Source organism: Sebastes umbrosus, chromosome 2 (genome assembly GCF_015220745.1).
Source record: "Sebastes umbrosus isolate fSebUmb1 chromosome 2, fSebUmb1.pri, whole genome shotgun sequence".
In the NCBI taxonomy this organism is placed as follows: Eukaryota; Metazoa; Chordata; class Actinopteri; order Perciformes; family Sebastidae; genus Sebastes; species Sebastes umbrosus.
Window position 1 is genome coordinate 11,917,527 of NC_051270.1, and position 24,915 is coordinate 11,942,441.

At 41.2% G+C, this 24,915-nt stretch overlaps 1 long non-coding RNA gene across 1 annotated transcript; it reads right to left on the reverse strand.

Annotated features, from left to right (window-relative positions):
• Positions 1-2,288: 2,288 nt before the first annotated feature.
• On the reverse strand, positions 2,289-23,906 carry LOC119479971. Its single transcript, XR_005204789.1, has 3 exons — positions 23,894-23,906; positions 6,058-6,068; positions 2,289-2,514 (listed from the first exon to the last, which is right to left on the reverse strand). It is a non-coding gene; the product is annotated as an uncharacterized LOC119479971 (long non-coding RNA).
• Between the last annotated feature and the right edge of the window lie 1,009 nt (positions 23,907-24,915).

The following is a 24,915-nucleotide window of genomic DNA, read 5'->3' on the forward strand; positions in this document are numbered from 1 at the left end:
CCCCAATGAATAGGGAACAGCTCATTGGGATCGTCTGAGAACAAGATTGAGGATTTCTGGGATATGTTTTATCTTTATTATGCTCTCATTGAAAAAAAAAATCAATAGAGCAACACGAGGAAAAAAAAGAGGAAAGATAACAATGAGGCTAGATAAAGTAAAGTTTTCACAGATGTCTTGACGCTTGTTAAGAAAAGTACTACACTTGTGTCTGTTTCAGGATGAAAACTTATTAACTTGGGTTTCTGTGTAGGAAAAGTCTTCAACAACAGCGACTTGCCAAAACATTACGCTGAAATCAGTGCATGACGACTTCTCTATTAATAGGTCGGAATTCATAACAGATGAACACGAGCTGTAATGCCTGTTGTGGTTTATACGCATCTATTGTGGTTTGTTGGAACGCAGCTCTTTTTCTTGTTCAAATGGCTTGTAGTGGTCCAGTGGGAAGTTGGGGAAATGTGGGGACACTTGTTCTACTTGTTCTTTGTGTAAACAAGACTTGATAACCTTACCTGACGCAAGAGAGGGATATCGCACGGTGCAACGGAAACCCAACAACTGAGATGCTTTATCGCCTGAAATAAATAGCTATGAGCAGACAAGTGCAAATCATGTTTGACATCATCCCCACAGCCACTGTGACGTTATGTTATATAGGCTTTATATTATGTTATATTCATTTTGTTATGCTATGTTTTTCTATATTATATAATATGTTGTGTTTAAATGCACAAAATTGGTTGTATTATATGCACAAATGCACATAGACTGCATGCAAACACATACGCACACACATTAACCTTCTCACACAAGCAAAGCGCTCTCTCTCACACACACACACACACACACACACATAAGCACCCTAGCAAGCAAACAAGCACACAGATGAGCCACGGCAAGCTCAAAATCCCTTTTATTACCTCTCGTTGTGCAGAGGACGCAGAAGTGGCCCGCCAAGTGCTCCCCTCTCTGTATATAAAACCCTTAAAGCCTAGTCCCACAACCAATGAAAGGCCAGTGCAATCTGTAAGCAACCCTGTTCCCATATGGGCCAGCCTGCCATGGGCCTCGTTTGCCTTTGTCCCGTGGCTCTCTGAGGGCCGAGCCCCGCACGCCCCAGCCTAGCTCCAGGCATTTATTAAATATGCACCTTCCAGTTGCTGTGAAGAAAGATCCCAACCAGCTAATCTCATCACAGGCTGGGGACCCTCCACATATGTAAATCTACATCTGTTCCCCTTCAAAGAGAGAGATTCTCCAGGATTATCCCGCACACAGACGCATACACATGGACACGCGCACACACACAAACACACACAAGTACTCTCCCACATGGCCACTGCCAATCAAGGAGTCCCCCCCTCCGCCACATGTACTTGTCTGCCATCCCCAGACTCCAAACATACCCTCCTTTCTCAATTAGCTTGATGACAAGCAATGGCCAAGAAATTGCTCTTTTTGTCATTGCTTTGTATTTTCCTTGGTTGGAAGTGACAAGGCGAGGTCTTACAAAACCTGCCCCTCGCTTAAAGGCTACGGCTGGCATCGGGGTGCTGGGGCTGGGCCAGGGCCCATGAAGAGTAGCGCCAGAGGCCCAGGAAGCTGGCACCATACCGAGAGAAACATCCTATAGCGCTCAGGGATATCATTATACATCCCTGCAACACAGGATTAGCTTGCTCCCTGGCTGGGAGCTGCCATGAGAGTGTCTATGGGAGAGACAGCTTCATCAAACACCACGACTGACTGGCAGATGACAGTAGAAACCACTAAATGTAAAGCTGTACTGTAAATGTGCCATCATCCAACACAAACTGTATGCATATTCAAATTATTAACACAAATCAATCAGTGATGCTGATGCAGTAGAGAATAGTGAGTAAATTATGATTTTTAGATGATGATGTTTGGGACAGAGAACCTGCTAACACAGTTATAACCTGTTGTATACTCTGTATATGTAGATACATGAAATAAAAGATGTATTTATTATTTATATTTAAAGTAAAAGTAAACAATCAAACAGTAAGTAATGAAGCACACATCAACACCACGCACAAAACAATGGATGTTTTTCATGTCTATTTACATATTTTGTATTCACTTTGTTTCTCTATTGACTGTCCTTGTAGCCCAGTGGGTTTAATAAAATATATACAAAGGACTAAGTTAGAACTGCAACCAACGATAAGTTTCATTGTCAATTAATCTGTTGATTATTTTCTCAATTAATCAATTAGTTGTTTGGTCTATAAAATGGCAAAAAATGGCAAAAAAATGTCGATCAGTGTTTCTCAAAGCCCAAGATGACGTCCTCTAGTGTCTTGTTTTGTCCACAACTCAAAGAGTTCAGTTTACTATCATAGATGAATAAAGAAACCAGAAAATATTCACATTTAAGAAGATGGAATCAGAGCATTTTGACTTTCTTTTGTTATGAAATTACTCAAACCGATTATCAAAATAGTTGGCGATTAATTTAATAGTTGGCAACTAATCGATTAATCGTAACTCTAGACTAAGTTATATTTTTATCTTAACTTCGATGGTGAAGAGGTGAAGTATTTCAGAAATATGTCTGACAGTGTGAGTTTACCTATAAAACATTACTGAAATATATTCCATCACATAAATAAAACCTCAGAAGCAAACATGCTTGAAATATTGCTTTACTACCTCATGAAATTGTTTTATTTCCTTGTTATAATCAATAACCCTGTATTGAGTTGCCATATTTAGATAGCACAGTGGTGCGATATGTTAAGAGGTGCAGCCCCACGCAAGTGGCTGAAAACAATGCTTTTAAAAACAGTACAAGCTCTTTGCAGGAGTGTTAGCGTGAGCCAAGATAGACTCCTAATACAATATAGTTTAACAAAAAACATTGGTACAGCAACAGATTGTATGGGTGAAGCTACCCATTTTATTATATGTAAGATTACATATTCTCTGTGACTGAGCCATGGTTCGCCTGGGGGGTGTAGACAAGAGGAGGTGGAAGTTGTCCCTAATTCATCATTACTTGCAGTGCAACCATATCAGTAGTCAAAAAGCATCAATCAATCTTGAGTGTTTGCTTAACCCCTGGTGAAATACTTCTCATCATGTCTGCATAGCAGCCATTGCACAAGCTTGTGGTGACAGTAGCGCTGACATAAGGTGCTTATACATGAATATTACTGGTGACAGATGAATATGTTAGCTTATTTTACTATTGTGACACTGGGTGGTAATGGACTTTGGGCAGTAGGCACTCATAATTTAGTTTCTTGGAATGTTGGTGTCATAGGGTGGGACCTAAAATGCACTCTTCTACATTTGCTGCAAGTTTAAATAGAGTGCTGTCTAGATACCTCCATATCAAAAAGTTAAATATCAGTCACATAGGACAATATACAGCTTTTGATGAATCCTAGCAACCACACGTGTTCAAAACAGAATTGAGAACAACAGAATAATATTACAAGTAAAATGATTGATTGATTTTGATGTGTGCCTTTCTACCAATGACCAGCACTACTGTATGTATAGCGTTTCACCAAAATCAATCAGGTATGTGTTTAATTTAATTCACCTTGAGCTGGAACAGCGTGTTCACATGAGCTGGTATCGTATAATTAGATTTTCTTTTTCTTTTCTTTTTTTTTTTAAAAAGGCTCAAACACAAAGAAAGACCATCTGACACGACATAACAGCTACACAGAGAATGGTTGTTAAGACGTGTTCGATAGATCCGATTTGCATGTTTAATTAAGCTATCAGCTCGGTACAACAGAGACCCGAAACCTAAAGCCGCAGAGTCAACAGCCCCTGTAATAACACCTCCCTCCGGTCAGAAGGGCTGAGGAGAAGTGGAGGGAGGAGAAGAAGGAGGAGGAGAGGAGGCAGGCAAAAAGAGGGTGTGGGGGGTCGGGGGGGGGTTCAGTCAGTCACTAATACACTGAAAGGGAAAGCGCAAAGCTTTTCATTAACACCCTGTGAAAGGCACATTCACACTCCAGCCCACTAATTAAGTCAGGCCTCACTCACTGGGGAGCAGGAGTAAAGGGGAGAGAGGGAGAGAGGGGAGAGAGGGGAGAGAAAGAGGAACAGAGGGGGGAAAGAGAGAGCAAAAAATTAGGAGGAAATTGAAAGGAGGAAAGAGGCAAAAAGTGAAGTGGCGAGAGAGAAGAGACAGACAGACACTCAGAGTGAGAGCGAAGGAGCAAAAGGAGGAGGGAGGTGCAGAGATAATATCTCTGCCCCTAATCAGGTTGATTTTAAAGTCACTCGTTGCCAGTCCACTGCAGGCCTCATTAACTCGCCTCTGGCTGGCATCATTGTTCAGGCGGCGTTTGAAATCCACCAAAGGAATGTAGATTTGCTTTAATCCGGGCCCATCAAAGGTAACACTGATGCTGCAGTGACGCTGTGCCTCTGGATTAGGCCAAGCTCGAGGGGAGAGAGGGAGAAGAGAGCGGCTGGGACGAGTGAGAGAGAGTCCCATCCTCAAAATTTAACCATTTCGAATTCAGTAGGTGACAGGTCTCAAGAGCCTCACCGGCACTGAAGATGACACTTTTAGGCGGCATTTGAATAATCTGGATGGTCTAGGTTACATAATTATGCCATGACAATTTGGGCACATGTGTCAGAGTACAGTCTGGCAGCCAGCGTGTCAGTGTGGGGAAGCTTACAGGGGTAGGGGATAAGCGCCATACTGTCCCTGCATTTACTCTCCTCCACTGTGTTCTGCTAGGTGCTGATTTGGGGAAATTTGCAATTCAAAACAACTTTTTGAAAAGAATATTTTTTCGTCTCATGAATACAGAATTTCGGGAGGCAGGGTTTAAATTGCACATAGCAACAACGGGAGACCATTTTGTGGTTAGCCTAACCCTGGCTGTGTCAAAAGATGAGGACTAAAGACTGGCGGCATATCTGGGAAATGACAATATCGTGGTGCGCTGTTTTTTCCTTGTGTTCGTCGTTTGATTTGTCATCCAGGAAGCCCAGTTCGAGCCAACAGGAAGTTCTACATGTTCCAAAAGGACGGTCCATCCGGATTACTACAAACTGGGATGATAAGGTTGTGAGAAAAAAGAAGAGGGACAAACACCACAGATGAGCTTTAGCCCCATACAGAGTGCACGATGGTGCTTGACAGTTGTGATAAAAGGCATGCTAAAATACACACTTTTATCACTTTCTAACTGTATCTTAAAAACATGTTTTCTGAAAGAGTAGCGTCCACTTGCAGAGAGAGCACTCTCCTGTCGAGGAGACATCCGAGGTAAAAACAACACACCGACACCTCATCTTTATTCATAAGCAAAGCCATTACAGTGGATATTAAACTCTGAACAGTTTCAGGAATACCAAAGAAAAGAGCATCTTTCCTGTGAGGCTGCATTCTAGCATTTCTATATTTCAAGCGAGTGCTAAAAGGACAACTCTATACAATCTACCTGGTCATTCCCTGACTGCCGGTTCCTCGCACATTGTTTAGACACTGGATGTGTGTCATGCTGATGTTTCCTAGCATGATTCCTAGCATGCTTATGACATGTTAAACATGAGTTCCAGGTGTCACCAACCGTGCCCCCAGCATGCTTTGCCACAGTCAAACCCCAGTGATGCTGAGGATTCTCAGGGGACTTGAGGGCGAGGCGGAGAGCGGGGGATAAGTAGGAGTGGCAAAGAGGCGAGAGATTGTGGGCATGAGGGTCCTTGGCTCACAGGGGGAGCCAGGTTAAGCCAGTTAAGGGCATTAGACCTCCAGGCTGATGAAAAGGGGCCCTCCCAGATCAAATTGAAGTAAATCTAGCCTAAATCCACCCTACAAAGGGAGTTTAGACTTGGCCATTGTGCAGGCCAGAGTAAACAGGGGGTCCTTGGGTAAGCCTCCCTTCACAGGGGACAAAGGCAGTAGAGTTGAGGAACTGATCTTACCCCAGTAGGCCAATGTTAGCACACAGATCACAGGGTTAGACACACTCAAACCTATCAGCTGCTACACAGGCCTCTATGGTCACAACACTCTCCTAAGCCCTAAACAAGCTATAAGTTCTCCACCGGCTCTGACACTCCAGCATGCCTCCCGTGACTGCTCACATTTTGCCCTGAAGACAGGAGTGGAGATAACTTTGTGTTCAGTCGCTGGCTCTTGGACAGACATCTCAAAGGGCAGTTTCCTCGCCCTCCTGGCTGTTTCACACATCTCGGCATTTCTTCTTTCATAGGCTAAAAGGATTGTTATTGCATTGTGTCTCCACGACAACTGACGAATCGAGCCTCCATCATCCTTTTCGTCAAAGCATGAGGCGATTTTCCCAGATGGCCGCCGGGCACTTGTGCTTTGAAAGCAGGATCACAGTGGCAGGGGAGAAAAAAAAACTCCTCATTCACTAAAAAACTTTCCAGAAAGGCAAGCACAATCATCCTGTTAATGGTTCTAATTGAGGCATCATCATACCCGTCACACTCCAGCTGAACCTAGCACAATAAATATGTGTTCAATTAGGATCCATCAAACGCTCCCAGCCACCGCTGCTGGAAAAACAAAGAGGGCCCCCGGCCCATGGGCCTCGTTCAATTCACCTGGCAATCATATTATGATGCTCTCATTTTTGACCTGCTTCAAATTATCTCTGGGAAAACAAAACCCTTCTCCTATCCATTTGTGCCAAGACGATTGTTCTCCCTTTCCCCGAGTCAAAAACTTTGGCAGATTAAAGCCTCTTTGTGCTTGAGAGGTACTAAAGTACGTGTCAGGTACTATTACAGTCAAGGTCTACACAAACATGCACTCACACACACACAGACAGAGGTTACAGGCCTGGCAGGCGTTTGTGTGAGCCTGCGAAAAAAAAAAAAGAAGCCCACGTTGCTTCAGTAATTATCAGTCGAGGAAACCATAACAGTGTTCACACAACAGAAGAATGCAAAAACAAAAGAGCCATTCAGCAGCAGTAACACCCATGGTGTTTTCATAGTGACGGCCATCTTGTCAGCTGACACAAGCTGCTGAAGGAAATGAAAGATAACCACCGCAGGCAACCAGGTGCTTCTTCCATTTCCCAGGAGTCTATTCACAGCACATTGAGCATGGCTGTGTGTGCTAGCATGTGTGCTTATTTGAAACATAAATGAACAAAGTGAGAAGGCTCTGTCTTGATTACACATCTGATGGTGATGGTGTGGTACACACTTAGAACGCTACAGTTCATCAGATAGTAGGTTAGTAGGAAGAACATGTTGGTTTGTTTTTATTAACAAACATGTATATATTAGGGTATACATTAGGGATGGGGGAAAAAATCAATACATCATAGTATTAAAATATATAGCATGGCAATATTGTATCGATACACGGGTGTCAAGTATTGATTATTTATTATACAAACGACTAACCTCTTAACAATCCAACCCGGGCCCGGCTGCTATTCTGCCTTTCAGAGGTTGTAGCAGGCTCACCCTTAAAGAAGTGAAGATACTGGTGTCATATGAAACTATAAAACCTAATGAATCCATTGGTACCAACCATGTCATATTAGCTTGTCGGGAAGAATGCTAAATAACGATCCATTAAATTTTGGTAAGGAAAAACTGGCATGGCCCATCAAAAGGGTTCCTTGACCTCCGACCTCCGACCTCATGATATGTGGATGAAAACTCTGAGATGAACAGTGAAAACTGTATCTTATTAGATATAACAGATGTTGACAAACGGCATAATTTGCAGATAAAAAAGGTAATAAATTGCAATATGTCACAATATATCTTATCGCAATACTCAGCATATCGCAAAATTTGTTTAAATCACAGTATGATCATATCCTGAGCTAAGTATCATGATAATGATTCCCACCCCTAGTATATACTGTATGTGTAGCATTTTCATACCTGTTTATTGTGTATGTTCACTAAGGCAGTCACTTTTTGTTTAAAAAAAATCAAAAACTTCCATTTGAACATGGGAACATGAACATTGCACTTTAGCATCTTTGGTGTCTTGCTGAACATATAATCACAGCACCAAACAATCTGAGAAACTGTGTGGAAGCATTTTGGATTTGACACCACTGAAAAAAGTGTGTTTAAAGGTAAAGCCAAGGTAACATGCATACTGGTATATACTGTACATAGTGTATTGGTGGGAGAGCCTGTGGAAGTAATATACTTTTATTCTTAGTATAAATCCTGGATGGGTCAATGTTTCTTTTTCTTCATTGGTATATCAATTATGCTGTAAAAATAAATAACTATTGACCTCAACTAGATCTTTCCAAACATTTTCCTATCAGGGATGAAGCCAAAGAGCAGTCACTCAGCAAACACGCAGTAAAAAGCAGCGTGTTTTTCTGGTGGCTACAAAAGAGAGTTTTACCACATGGCTGTGTCAGTGCGCAGGCTCGTGCGTGTGTGCAGGCTCCAAATGAGCAGAAGGAGGGTAGAGGGCTCGTCATAAGCCTGGCTATAGGAGATGATAAACAATCCAGCTGAAGTCAGCCATAAGGAGAGTCTGCCTGTCAGTCCTCTTACCCTAGAACAGCCTGGGGTTATCATGACGTGCCAGCACATTTGGTGTGAGCGTTTGACTGCTTCACCTCCTAATCGTGCCTCCTCCGGGCAGCGCTCTCCTGGGAGACCTCCCATCCTCTCCTCTTCCTGCTCCCCCTCTTTCGGCAGACTCTGTGTTGCTGTACTGAATAGTCGCATAACTGTGGATGGAGGAAGCTTGTAAAGTGTGAGGTTTGTTTCAGCAGTGGATGTGTCCATTCTTTACTGTTCTGCAGAAAACTGTGTATTTGGAGTTTATAACCACGCTACGCCTCGTATTGCTATTTTTGATCTTGGCCTACAGTTTTTATGCATTGCCGATAACTCTGTTCTCCCATATACACTAAGGGCTAAGCAAGCACCAACAAATACATAAAGACATTTGTTCAGCACAGTAAAACCCACACTGCTCTGTTTCTTGCCTACATACATTTTTTTAATGATTAATGTCCTAAAACATGGATATATTTTAAGTAATGTAAAATGCTATTTTGACTAGCATGGGGTAATTGAAAAGTAGACCACTCCAACCATGTTAATATTTTATTGAGTGTTGTCTTAAGACAATCTGTCAACTGGGAATGGTCTGTTCACATCCACCTCCTAGTGGAAATTACAAGTATGAAATCTGGAATATATTGTGAATTTGAACATCCCCCCACTTGGTATCACAAATTGCAGCCGTGTATCAACACTGGCTGCTAATTGTAGCTCTGTAACCACCAGTGTTGGCATGCCGGGGTACTAAAAAACACCATCAGGCCTGGCACCGATTTTGTGGGTTCTAGCACCTCATCTGCTGTGTTTTCTTGGAAATCACTTAAGAAGATGATGGGTTAGGCGGAAGGGAAGTGAGATTGTGACTATGATGATGGTTTTAAAAGGTTGACAGGAATGAGTCCATATCTACAGGCAGTAATACTGGCAGTGTCTAAAACTTTTTTGCAGATTATTACTGTAAGACCTACAGCTCAGCAAGTGAGCATTTGTGCTGTACAGTAAAATGAGTATGGCTAAGAGACTTAAGTTCCAATGCTGTGAGCATACTATGTGCATCTGTGCTCTTGGCTCCATTGTCACATTATATGTAACATTGGATGCTGCTATAAATGTATGTATGAACTAAATTTGTTTTCCCAATCCATTCACCTCTCTAGTGTCCAGACATATTTATAGCAATGTAAAGAAATATATATATAGATAGTTTAATATATTTACTTTTCTAAGGTTATTTTAGTATTTATACTTAACAGTCATATTTCCCAGTCTGGAAAACACAGAAATATCCGCATGGCAGAGTGACACTTCCACCCACAGTATTTGACTTGTATTCTTAAAAAGGTGCAGCAAAGGTCACGTACTGTAGCTCTGCACTGAAGCACTTCCAGTAAATTTGTCCCTTGTGTGTCATTGCTAACTATATTTAACTCATGATCGCATAAAGCGGTGACCAGTTGATCTATAAAGTTAAATGATATAATTAAACTTTTACACATTCAAAACTCCACACAAAGACGGCCACAGTTAAGACTACATTCAACACCAGGTAGGTTTGTATGAGAGTATCCAACCACTCTTAACAATATTTTCAGCTCTAATTATTGTGACAGTGTCACAACTATTTTCTTTCCGCATGTAAGCATCTATTTCCGTGGCAGAGGCAGGCTGTTTGTATGTGGCCTGTGTAGGCCACATCTTCCTCTGTGGCTTGTTGTTCTGCACATTTCTGAACCCACCCATTTATTTTGGTTTGTCATAAACTATATTTATCTTTTTTTCTTTCTGACAAGTGGGACTTGAAAAAGAACATAGTGTAAAGAGTGAAGCCCAAACAGCTCTCCCTTTCTGGCTCTCTCTCTCTGTGTCGAAAGAATTGCTGTAAGTCTGCAGTATACACAGTGCCGCCATTCTGTAAGCCAACGTTTTGATTATTCATGCAATGATTTAACAGGCATGTAATTGTGACTCGTAAAAAAAGGCTAGCTGGTCAACTTGTTGACAAGGACATGCACTAAATACAATGTCTAAGGTCTAACAAAGCACACATGCACACAAAAAAAACACTGGGATCACAAGATGATAATAAGTACAAGATAGAGCACAATGCTTTTCAAAACTGTCTGTGAATAAATGATTTGAAGCTTCTATGTTCACACATAACTGAAACCATCATGGTGATTTGATCTGGACACCAGATGCAACACTGTGAGCAGCCAGGTAACATTGGCTTCTATCATATAACTACAAACCTTACACTTTGTTCTCACATTTTGTTCCACTCAATTTCAGAACAATAGATCAGTCAAAGGCTGAGTGTCAACTCACTCACAGAGCTCTGCCATTATGGGTTTAAAAGACTGATACTGATGTCACTGATTGCCTGTAGGTTGTGCCAACTTTCTATAATTTTATATTTGAAAATTGTATTTTCCCTTCCACTTATTCCTTGAATTAACTGGAAGGAAGTTATACCTTTACTTCACTTCTGAGATGTATTGATTAGATAATACAAATGGCCTTTCTCCGGCATCAACAGGTACAAATACTGGTTTGGTAAGTAAACATTTGAACTATGAATGTAAGGTACAGGTTTCACATATCAGAGTTTACTCATTAAAGACATAAAGATAGATTTGATCCTATGAAGGTCTTGCCATTTTTAGTAAAGTAATGGAAAGGCGGAGTTTTTTGAGCTGCATAATGCATTTTTATAATAATACTATTCACATATAGCCCAAAAATAGACAGGATAGGAATATGCACTTTGTAATTTAATGTATCATAATGATAGCTAATTTCAAATAGACACTTGTAGATAGGTTTTCATTCTGCTTTGAGTTCATGAAAAGTAAACTTTTCTTTGGGTTTTTTAAAATTAAAAGATTATTCCAATGTTGGTTTTCAGCTGACTGGCCCGATCTGCTGTCTCCACATCTGTTCTGTAATGTGATTGCAGACCATTTAGAGACTCAATCAGATTTCAGAGAGGATATGTGCCACCCTGTTGGTTCAGAGCTAGTGTCTTGGAACAGTTAGAAGTTGATCTCACACTGGGTTTGCTCTGACTCTTGTTGCTCTTTAAAGAAGCATGCTGCCTAAAAGAAAACAGACGATCCTGTCCACCCACACAAACTTCTCTCTTACGCTAAAAATTTTGACAGCTCTACTCCAAAGAGCGCTGCGCAGACTGAGCGAATAAGCCACAGCTAGAACTTGGAGGCTTAAATGATGCAAGAGGGTGGGCAGCTACTCAGGAGGATGAATCAGAATTTCTCAGTGCATGGGTATACACTCTAAATATGAATTATTAAGTGGCTATCATACCCCCATAGTATGAAAATAAATCCAGGGGTGGATGGAATGAGAAGGGGCTGAGGTAGTGGACCTGAATACTGATGTGGAAACCGATCCCAGAGGAGGCACAGGTACTAAAAGGCCGCCAGGAAGCTTGCTTGGATCTCCCACTGCTAGTGCCTGATCGTGCCTTTTAACCTCTGACATGCAGGATCTCAACACAGTCTGTGACCGTCAGTCCTCTGATATCAAACCGGACACCAAGTTTCCTAGGCTATATGATCAGGTGAAGCAAAGTTATTGATAAGAAACAGCGAGAGACAGCATCATCCTGGTATATCCTTAAGAGAAGAGCCCAAACATAATGCTTCCAACAACTACCGCTGAACCAACTTCTTAAAAAGGGTTAACAAACTCCTTTATGACAATTTAGCTATTTTGATTAAGCTTATCCCAGGTGGGGCTAAAAATATATAGTTGAGGTGCTAGAAGAAATACGTTATTGAAACCAAAAGAGTTTATCTCCTTGGGAGCATGAATGAACTTAACGAATTGCTTATCATCTGCCTATTAAATTAAGCGATATCTTGCGTGCAAATTAAAAATTTTGTGGCACTACAGTAAAGCTCAGAGTGACAAATTTGAAAGGGATGCTCCTATAAGGACCATGAATGTGCTAGTAAAAATGTTGGACGACGAAAAAGGAAAAGCCAGGGCAACATAACAAATATTAGGATTCATCCTCTGTGGACCATGAATAACCACAACAAATTCTATTGGAATCTAGCCATTACTTTTTTTATGTCATGGACCTAAGCGTTGCTTAATAAAGGTTTGGGTGACCCCAGACAACGAGTTGGGGGTCACCAGAATCTTTAGAAATCATCCTCAGGGGATCCTAAATATTAGGAACAAAATTTTAGCAATCTGGCAGTAGTTTTTACGAACAGATGGACTGAACCACTGATCGACACCACCATCCTTATGCTGCTTCCAGAGGGAAAAAAATGACTTCCTCTTATCTCAACCACAACGCTACCGACCATGACAATTTGAGCGACACTAAGTTGGTGGCTCAACCAAATCTAGTGGGTGTTTTTGCGTGATGATAGGTATACATTGCTCGACACAGCACAGCTGAACCTTGGCATCAGAGCAAGGATACTATTTAAAGGTACTTTAGAGACCAAGGACAGTGTGTTCAGACATACATCTTTTTCGCCAATCTACCTGTGGTGCAAAAAAAGATCTATTTTAGTTGATTCTTGGCCTTTTTTTTAAAATTCTAAGTAAAAATTTGAGAATGTAGATATGGAAACGTCATGTGTTCATATTTTCACTTAGAGACAATATACTGCTATTACATATATTACTCATCAACACTACATGATCTGATTCAAAAACATTTTTGATATTTGAGTCACTTTGGACATCTTTTGTAGTGTAACTGAGCACTGCTGAGTCCTGACTTTGCGAGCTAGATGCACAGTTAAATGTCTCAGGAGGACAACAGAATATGTGTATTACAGTGGCATTAATACTATTTATACAATGATTTAATTTGATGTAAAAACAGTGAGCTGACGGAACTTATGGGTGGAGTTTGTGAGAGATGGGAGGTTTGAGAGTGTGGAGGTAAATGTTTCACCACAAGATGGGGTCTGTCTAAGAGGTCTTAATCCTCTCTGCACATGCTCCTGTGGCTCTGGGGCACAGTGCTCTGGGACTGTCACAAACCAGAATTACATAGCAACACAATGTGTGCCTCTGATGTTCACATCACACTCCTTAAATAGACCCACCCTTACACAGAGCTAAACTGGTCTAGTTACACATCCACCACATTTTGGTACAATGGTTGTCAACTTTACAGGCTTATAACAGTTAAAAATAGATTAGTCCATGTTTTGGCATGTTCTTGTAACCTGCTCTCCAATTCGGTGGATGTGCAGTCAGCATGTTGCACACAGTTAAGAGCTACTGTATCACCTTCTCACTGTTACTTTCCTCGTTAGTAGATCAGTAAATTTAATTTGATTAATTACAAGAGGAAGTCTGGAGACTATAAAAATAGTTGATCTCACTGGATTGTGACCTTTTGTAGGAAGGACACGATGATCACATCTTGCCTAGCAATGCTACAAAGGCCAATTGCAATGGGAAAACATCTGGAAAACTGTTGCCCAACAAAGGACTGTTCAAATGAACTGAGGTTTAAGAGGCTGCAGTAAATTTTATATACATCAAACTCTGTTTGTTATAGTAAAGAGATGAAAAGCTCACGGCAGAAAAGATATTTCATGGTCCTAGGTCACACCAGATCTAAGCTGTAACATCTTAACACATCACACCTGATCAGATGGCTTTAAAGCCCTAAACCCTGCATGGTTCCTCCATATGTACATGTACCAGACCAAACCCTTGGGAGTGAAGCCAACTAAACCTCAACCATGTGTGTAGCAGCATCCAGCCAGGCAGTGCTGAGCTCAGTCCTGCATATGGTTTGGGCTGATGCAGAAGTATGTGAAAATATCAAAATTGGAAACACTGCAACTAACTACTAGTACTGTACGTTAGGCTTGCAGCAGTAGTTGCTGTTACTGGTGTTACACAGTGTTCGGGCATACATTAATTACATTACTTGACCACCACTCGCACGGTCGTTTAGATTTTTTTTTTATAGAAATGAAACCCATTTAGTGAAAGTGTCTCAGCACAGAGTAGCAGGACTCAGATTTCACACACACAGGACGAGAGAAAGTTGACAGACAAGACGATTGCGGTGGATTTGGTGTCAAAGCAAAAAGCAAAAGCGCCTATTTTGCAATATTTCAGATTTAAACCCAATGCTATAAGGGAACCATAACGCTAATGAGGCAAACGCTGTGCGGAGAGCGTTCACAGCCAGTGTGCGCCACGCAACAGCGCCAGTTGGAAACCTGCCGCCCTGCAGCGAAAGCTCGACCGGAGAGGCCAGACACACAGCCATCTAACATTAAAGATCGAAGTAAGCGCTCTACAGATAATGAGCGTCATCTTTTTTTGTAAAATGTCCGGTGTAATCTGTAACACCGGCGTTGTCACAAGTTTATTAACCGTTGGGAAAATTTCCTCACCGTCACATCCCTACTGTAAGAGTCAAAGTTACAACACCCCATAAATATTCCTAAAAGATAAATAGAAAAAATATGTTGTTGTTTTTTTCTTTTTCTGGCATCCCATTAGGTCAAACCTATGCAGTAAACTGTACAGTATCCATCTGTGGATCTCCAGAGAGGACACAGTGAGGAAACTTGTCTGACTTCACATATTATCCATGGTAAAAGCAAGAAAGTATCGACTAATCCAGGCTTGATATAAAAAGCACACTGTTACTGTACATGAGTAAAGGAAATATTATCAGCTACACTGAGATCATGAGTCTCAGCACCAGTACAGTGTTGTTACTGAGAGGAAGTCTGAGCCTAGAGTAATCCAGTGTGTTTACAATACATTGGAAATTAGTCTTTAAATATGTCAAGATGGCATGCATACTACACATGGATGCATAATAAACACCATATATGGCAACTTGGCCTTGCCTCTTAGAATAAATGATGACATTGATTGTGGTTTTGTAATTGTCACAGAATCAAATAATCACTTTTCTCTCCATATTTGCCCTGTTGCATGTTATTTCTAGTTAATGAAATTAAAGCCTGGAAAGCTGTATAACACATTTAATAGATACTGTAAATAGGCTAGAGCAAAAACAGAGAGACAGAGAGAGAGAGCAGTTGTTGTTTGCCTGACCGTTCATCGGCCCTATAATTCACTCTTTATGTAGTGATGTCCTCAAAATGGGATTTTACAGTCGCTGCTTTTATTCCCACATAAAACAGAGTCTTGTATAAGCCTGTTAAGAGAGTATCCAACAGCATCTTGCAAGCTTGGTCCCAAAGCACCCAAACTACACAACAAAGCACAAAGCCTGTACCGGTGCCAGAGTCTGACCGTCTGCTTTCACTATCACAGCCGGCTGTTTGTTTTTCTCTTCTCTCTCTATCTCTCTTCTTCCCTACCTCTTCCTCTCTCCAAGCACCAAGAGGAGTATAAAAGAGGGAAGTGGTGCGAGAGGGAGAGGGGGATTTCTAAAATTCACCTTTTATCTCACATACAGTGTGTGGCAAGCGGAGTGTAGGAGAGGAAAGGAGCAATAAAAGTGGTAGGGAAAATTAGAGATGAGAGCAGAGGGAGAGATGGAGAGGAAAGAAAGGGAGCAACTGAGGAGAAGAAGAAGGGTCATTTTTCTTTTTCTTCAGCATATATTTCATGTTCTCTGATCTGAGGGGGAAGTGTTAAAAAGTAATTCCAGAGAGATACAGAGAGCATGGATACAGCTTTCAATTTCTACTTTACTGACTTCGAGCTTCAAAAGTACTGCCAACTGTCTGAACTACCAACCAATACCGCCTTTGTAAATTCATGGAGTTCGCAGCTTTCTCGGTTCTCTAACACACATATAATCAAATTTGTAAGAAGATCATTCCACTATATGCCTAAAACAACTCGTTTTGCATAGCAAGCTAATAATCAGTTTACCTTTTCCTCATAAATGAAGCTCCTCCAAGCGCTCACCAGATGACCCAAATTAAACTATAGCTGTTTCTGAGGAAAAACTCCAGATGTGCATCCTCTGTGTCCGAGCACTACAGTTAGGTTAATTCAAGAGACTGCATGCATCCGAGGGTGAGTAAAGTATGGTTTGTTTGCTGTGAAATGTTTTTATCTGCTGTCAATCGCCAACTACCCTCATCCTGCTGGCAAATCACAGCTGTTGGACTACAGGAGGACCTATCTGGCAGACACACCGCTACAAACCGCTCAGGAGAGGCCCGCAATCACATCAGAGTGAGTGATAATACACTTTAGAGTAGAAGAGTTTTGAAGGCTGTCGATGCGAATGCTGTTGAGTGCTATAAGGAGAGGCTGATTCCCTGCTGCCTATATATCACTTGACAGGTGAAGACAGTGGGAGGGGGAGGGAGTGAACGCAGTTTGGGTCTCTCCAGTAGCGCATCACTCTAGGCAACCAATGAGAGGTGATGGGGAGCTTATTGACTTGTCTGGCTTGATGGGCACTCAGTGGCTGACACCGCTGCATGCTACATCCTTCAACACTGAACCAAATGGCCAAGCATGATCAAATCCGTTGCCCGCTAACCTCTTTACACCAAGATACTCCTGAGATTACCCTCCAACCTGCCTTCCCCCGTTCACCTCCCCTCTGGAAAACGGGGAGCAATGCATTATGGAGATCGATGCCATATACGCCATTTTCATCTCTCCTTGAAAGTGTGTCACAGGAGGAATTCCAAAAACACTAATTCAAAGCCTGTCTACCTGTCCTGGCACAACCTTGACAAGGACCTCACTATGTGAGTATGTCTATGTGAGCAAAAATGTACTGCTCATCGTTGTTATACAATGGTTTAGTAAAAAGAAGGAGGATTGTTTTTGACTATTATTTTACGATATAGGAGGAGACAATATAAGCATGCATGTACTTCACAGAAAGAATGTGTTCTATTTCCACCAAAACCAATATTGACAATAAGAAAACAATGTTGTCCAAACAATCCAACAGCTTCTGAGGTCAGCTTAATCACTCAGGAAAAATGAGCCAGGATATTAATAGGATCACTTTCACATCTTTCTATACACAGGGTTTGTTTTGTGAACCGTTTTTCCAAAATCTATGAGGAAAGGAGCAGTATAAAAGTTGGTAAGCCGTGCTATTATCTCATTACAGGTGTGCTCCAAGGCAAAGTAATCATGTTGAGGACAGAGCTCCTCTCTTCAGACGGACAGTAAATTGAGATGAACCTACTTGAGATGAACTCCTAATCAGCCGCCAGACACAGACAGTCTCTCTGATGACTGGTGAAGGGTATTCATTGGAGAGGAGTTTAACATCATTGCGTCTGATTGACTGGGCTCTCAACCGCCGTGGGTTAAGGGGGCTCCTGGGGTTAGCCTGGTCAGACAGAACAAGAGAGAGATGGAGACAGAAAGAGAGGTAGAGGAAGAGAGAAAGAGGGCCCTTCAGTAAATGGGCAGTCCACAGAGAGTTGTGCAGCAGTCTAATGGAGCCTCATCACGGCCAGTCTGTCAGTCAGTCAGGTGAAACAAGGTCTAACGGGGTCCTAATGAAGACAGCTTCACACCGAGTTGTCTTGAAACTGCCCGGCTAAAAGGCAGACACACTTATTATCCATCTTCCATACGGTGGAATACTAACCAACTCAAAGTCAACAAGAGCAAAGCAAGATCCAACTTTAAGACCGAGGGAGCAGACAACAGATTTTGTTCATTCTATTTGGAATGAGCGGAGAACCAGCACAGGAGAAAGACTACTGTTACACTGTATAGCTTGTAGACAAAATGCTGCAGGCCAAATACTGAAGATAATTACATCTGTGATGATGATACATATAGTGCATAGAGTAATACACACATACAATGTTCCAGTCTTGTTATACTGTACATCAGCCTCTTGTCCAATCAAATATGCATGGATGGAATTACTGTCATATAAACTCCTATATGACACTCCTAATCTAAGTGTAATACTTCTTTGTACTTTTTCTATATTGCTTTTGTTTGGTAATGTGGGCTGCACCAAGCTATAAGAAGACATTCAATATATGAAGTACTGCAGTTTGCAAATGTTTCCCCAATCTTATTAATAATACACAACCATGACATTGCTTAACTGAGTTATTAAATATGCATATGCACATTGGGATACAGAGTTTTCACTGATTTATAAAACATTCTCCACTAAATGCTCCTAGAAAAAAATAACACTGCAGTGGGCCATTAGGGAATTTGGCAGATAATTGAAAGACAAAACTGGAGGTAGATAAAACAAAATTATACTACTTTTTGCATTCAAAAGCTATACATCATCTGCTACTCGGTCCAAATACAATAAAACCTCCTTTCAGACAACTTTTAATGCCCACTTGGGAAATTTTGGACAAGTTCACGAGTTGAATACTCTCCATCTCAAGCCACTATTGCACTTCAATCAGATTTTCCTAAAGACAACTTACAGAAACCACCAACAGGTTAGGGATTTTTGGTGTGAGGATAGAAAGAAATGGTCCTTCATAGAGTCCATTCTACAGTCATCGCAAAAAAATTAGAAATGCTTTTAGGTTAGTATGGGAACAGTAGATAAACTGGAGAGCCAATCATGCCCACCGTCCATCCCAGCCCAGTAGCATTGCCTCAGGACACAGCCTCTGGGTGGCCCCTAACCAGGCCTTGGCCTGCTGTCTCTACGGTAAGTGCTCTGTCACGAGGCTGCCAGGGGCTGCAGCATATGCCACCAAATCCCTGGCGTCTTCCCCACGGTAAACAGAGACCCTGCTAATGGAGGCACGATTCTCTGTATGCACGTACGTACACTGGATATATGTTTGTCTGTCTGTGCCTTAGACTGACCTTCAGCTGGCCCGCTCTTCCTCACCGCGAAATGGCTTCACGGCTGGATGACGTTGCACTGCCTGACTCGCTACATGTGGGAAATAGAGAGAGAAAGAGAAAAGGAGAAATGGTTGAGAGTGAGGGCAGAGAGAGACCTCCTATCTCTCCTTGACCTCAGGGTTCAAAGAAATAGAAAATGTTCATCAGATGTGCAGTCAAATAGTATTTGTGCACATGCAAACATTTATATACAGTCTACAGTACCGTCGAAGACTCGTGGAAACAGATGCCCGCAAACACTCACATGAAACATGCACTCAAAACATCCACACCAACATGGGCCCTGTGTTTGGTATTCCCTTTGCATACTGAGGGATACATACTAGGGATGTCAATCGATTAAAATATTTAATTGCATGATTGTCCATGGTTAATCGTGATTATTGGAAATCAATTACCAACGCAAAACAATGACAAACATTGTCCAGAAACCCTCACAGGTACTGCATTTTGTATAAAAAATATGCTCAAATCATAACATGGCAAACTCAAGCCCAACAGGCAACAACAGTTGTCAGCATGTCAGTGTGCTGACTTGACTATGACTTGACCCAAACTGCATGTGATTATCATAAAGTGGGCATGTCTGTAAAGGAGAGACTCGTGGGTACCCATAGAACCTATTTTCATTCTCATATCTTGCGGTCAGAGGTCAAGGGACCCCTTTGAAAAGCTAGTATGACATGGTTTTCTAGTTTGATATGATGCTAGGATCTTCACTCTAGCTTTAAAACTGGGGCCACTAGAACCTCTGAAAGATTGAATGGTTGAACTGTTGTAGGTTATTTAAAAATTGCAAGTTGTATTAATGCGTTAAAGAAATTAGTAGCGTTAAAACACATTTTTCATCCATTATTGCCATGTCATGACAAAAGATGATGCCTGTTGTGAAATTGTTAACATTTAAATGATAATACTGGGTCAGGGACACTGCTGAATACATGCAGGAGCTGTAGAACAAGTTTGTTTACCTTGGTGTAAGCTTTGATAGATACTGTAAAGACGCTACATGTACAACTGTAGTCATGTTAAAAAAAAAATTAAAAAATAAGTATAGCAAACTCTGCCCCCGGTGTTATGATAACAAACTATAATCACTGGTGGTGTATTTTCATTGTTCAACATATAAACTCAATCCTTACACATAATGACAGGCTTCTAAGTCATCCACCTATGTGTAAACAGTCTGCAAAGACTGCACAGTGGAAACTGCTGCACTGAGGATCTGACCTATGATGAGCCTTGGCAAACAAACATTTCCGTGTATTTATTTGTGTTGACTTTGTTTGTACTGCATGCATGCCTACGGCCAGTCAAGCATGCCATTGCCCACGCAGTAACCTATGCACCGAAACACAATAATAGAGCAAAATATAGTTTTAATACGCTTCTTCCCCTCACAATGGCCTGTGCCCCAGTGTGTGTCTGCCATTCTGTGGGCATCTAACATAATTACAGGGCTTAGTAGGTTTGTATAGGAGTATTGGGGCTAGATAAAGCCATCATTACAGTACACATACACTATCGAGACACAGCCCCAGCACTGGGTACAAAGCAATCACTACAACTGTATTATCTTTCCTGTACAAGTCTATAATTAGTTTTCCCCTTGTTACAAAGTAGGCATATGTTTCATGGAAGAATGAAAAGAAACAGATTACTTCAAACCTTAACCCTGTCCTATTTCTCGGAGATAGTTTTATAGCAGGCAAAGATAAGAGGGGAGCTACAGGGAGGGACTTTATAATGTGTCTCGGTATCAGGGAGCATGAGGGGAGTTCAGAAGCAGAGTGGAATGAGGAGCCCGGGGCTTATGTCTTCAAATCACAGCTTTCCCAAGCACTGTCTCTGCTTTATAACAGTTAAGATGTTAGAGGGACGGGAATTAGTTTTGACAGTGTACATTCATACAGTAGATGCTCTTATAGTATGTGTGTGTTCATTACACACACCCAATAATAATAATATCAATAACACCAACTTACAATATCACCTCTGGTGGCTACTGTCCAATATGGAGCAATTAGTTTACAATATACTTCCCCTCTCATATCTAGAAGGTGTTTTAGGAGTGAAGGGGTTTATGCTGGCATCCATAAAACATAAAGGGGTCACATTTAATTGCAAGGCAGAGAGGAGAAGAGACAAGACTAATTGTCTTTATAGCCTGACGGCAATATTTTATTTAACTTCAGCACTGGCTCCTTTGCCATGTTGGTCACTAGGCAGTGGACATGAGAAGATTTACTCCTTGGGGTGCAGCCGAGCAGGTATTTGTGGCAGCTATGATTCCCCATCAACTGCCAAAATGACAACTGTAATATACAGATGTGATGTATTCATTCTTCATTCACTCGCTCTCTGTGCTACTATAATTCCACATACACATATTTCTGTATGTGGGCTGCAAAACAAGTGGGTTGGTTTATGGCTAATGTAGCTCTAACACTAAGAAAATGCCAAAAGCCTGAGACTAGAAGGCAGTCAGGTGGAAGACAAGGCAGTAAGAGAGAGAAGATAGAAGGGAAAAAAACAGAAAAATAAATTGAAACACCCAAGAACAGAGAAGAGAGCGGGAGAGTGGTGTCATGGGAGCTGAGAGAGGCTAGTGCCATGCTATTGAGCGCCTGGAAGAGCACGGTCTCTGATTTCTTCCCTTTCTGTTTTTTTTCCCTTTCAAAGAGCACTTGAAAGCTCTTCTGAGGTATCGAGCAGGTGGGAGTGTATGGCGAGGCGGACTGGGGCCGAGAATGGGCAGGGCTGGGTAAAGCAGCTCCCTCTTTTTCTATCCAAAAGCACAGAAGTGGAGAACTCAGAGGTCCAAAGGCCCAGCGGCTCAGAGCTCCAGCCAAGCGTCTCTGAGGAGCCTTCAGCCGGGCAGAGGTGGAAATTGGAGGTGTGAGGCTGCGGCACCCAGGATGAAGGCTAACCACAAAAGCTGCCTAAAAAGTATCCACGCTTTGAGATGGAGAGTAACATATTTCGAGAGATAGTGCCTTGACATTTCGATTTCTTTTTTTACCAAAACATTTGACACTGTCATTCCCAGTAGTTTTACACCACTCACAAGAACCTTCTGTATTCATTCCCATTGTGCAATCTGGCAAGTCTCAAAAAACTCTAATTACACGGCAAGTATCACTTCAATACTGTCAGTTACTCAAGTGTGAAGCAAACTTAACTGTAACTTAAAGACAATAGCATATTTCACTTTAACAATACCAATGCAAAAAATATTGATAAGTTTACATGTAAATATATCATACAGTATATTAACCCATGCTATGTTAATGAACGTCCTTAAGTTGAGTCATGACACTGATGTTTTTATTGAGACCTGCATAACACTGCTGAATTAAAGTAGGCTAGAAGGCAGTATTGACTCAATCCAGATTTTTAAAGTTTGCACTTTAATATAATTGATCAAAACAGCAGCCACCCTTTGAACGCTCAGCCCTCTGGGACCATCTTCAAACAGTATCAATTATAGAAATCGGCTCGGAGGACTGGAGTCAATTCCCTATCAATAAAGTATTCAGCTGCAGTCGCCAGGAGATTAGGGGAGAGATGAGGCAAGTGCAAACCCACAGGACTGCCTAAATCTACTGCATGGTGGATGCTCCAGTAAACTAAGTAGCTTCAGATGATCAAACAGGAGGTATTCCAATCAAACACTGCATAGAGCTACAGTAGCAGGAGCTGTTAATACAGTGTTAACCTCTGGAGGACTGCTTTCCAGCCTCGACTGAAAAATGTGAACTGAGATCTGGCGCTATAGTTTTACAATTAGTCTGCTCATACTGTAGATATTGTTATGCTACAACTACTCTTCAGTACTCCATACAAATATATATATATATATATATATACAACCTGGAAAAAGACAATCAACTGACTAAGACACACAACAAATTACCAAGAAAATTATCAAGCAATGTCTAATTATTAATGTCAAAAAACATCTATATCAGGGTATGAACTCTTCATAGTTAACATGCTAGGGGCTACAATCCTTTCTTGTGTTTTGTCAGAGAAAACCTGTCCGTAGATGTGCACTGAGAACAAAAACACAGCATATTCTAAGCATTCAGTACAAAGATTTGCAACACTTTGTAAAACATGTCCCTGTTTTTAGGTCCCAAAATGACCACAACAACACTTGAACACTTTTTAAATGTAATCGGCAAAGCTCAAAAATCTCCAAGAAATATCAATATATCAGTTTTAGAAATCTCCCTCTATAGCCTACGTCACCCTAGGTGGGGTCCCAAACATAAAGTTAAGCAACTCTTCCTTAGCCTAATCCCCTTCACGAAACCTATTTTACACAATTGCAGGGAAAATATGTTTATAATGTTAAATAATGTGAAAATTCATTAGAGATGCACCAATAAGGAATTTCAGGGCGGATAACAATAACTTCACCTGGAGAGCCTTCACCATCCCTTAAATAAATACATAAATGTATTGTAAACTTGTTTATACCTTAAACCTTAAAGACCTAATCTCCTTATTGACAAACATGACAAAAAAAAACATTAAAACAACTTTGCATACTCTTGGACTAATTAAGTACATACTGTAAAGCTATTGAACTCCACTGTTTAAAAAGCCGTCAAGCCTTTAACAATAAACTGTTAACAGCCCTGTGGCATCATTGATCCTCCCTCTGCTGCTGATCTCAGCCTCAATATCTACATGAATGCAACTCATTTTCAGATACATCTAATTTGGCTCAACTGTTACCTACAATTAGCATTTGTTTTTTTGCTCTGTACAAAACATATCAGCATAACATGGGGCAGAGACTTTCTGCAAGTTTATGTTCTGCTTCAACAGGTGTTTGATCAATTGCTCGTACCATCTCCCTTAATAGAGGATTGTGTTGCACATATTATGGATAATGAGCAGAGTCGCCTTGAACTCCAGTAGGATAGTCCGTTTCAATCTCACCGCTATGGCTTCGATGCTCTGCTGTCCACTCTGTGTGTGTGTGGGGAGCTCAGCCCCACCTTAGTGCAAACAGGCACCACACAGAGCAGGAGAGGAAAGGGGGGAAAGGCAGAATCTAAAAGGCAGAAGGCTAAAATCCCCACTCAGGACTGAGTTTCAAATGGCAGCCTTATAGTCCACAGCAAGCTGCTGCTGCGCATTATCGGGCGTAATTAATGAAATTCCATTATCAGAACAATAACAATAATTACATTTTCTGACTTATCGGCCAATAATATATCGACCACCAATATAACGTGCATCCCTCAAAAAACAAAAATCAAACAACACTTTTTTTCTTTATCTTTCTAGTGCAGTTGCTTTTTTAATGTACATTCACTCCTCTGCATTCTATTAAGCCATTGATGGAGCGTTTGACTGTAGATCCAAAACAATATGTGAATAGTAGAATAGAAAAGTGAATAAGAAGTTAACTCTGTCTGCCACCAGTCCACCAGGATGTTTGTAAAGAAATCCTAAAATTAAATAACAACATGTTCTATTTTCATGGCTAATCAGTGAAGAGGAAATTGCTTATTTTTGCAGCTTACA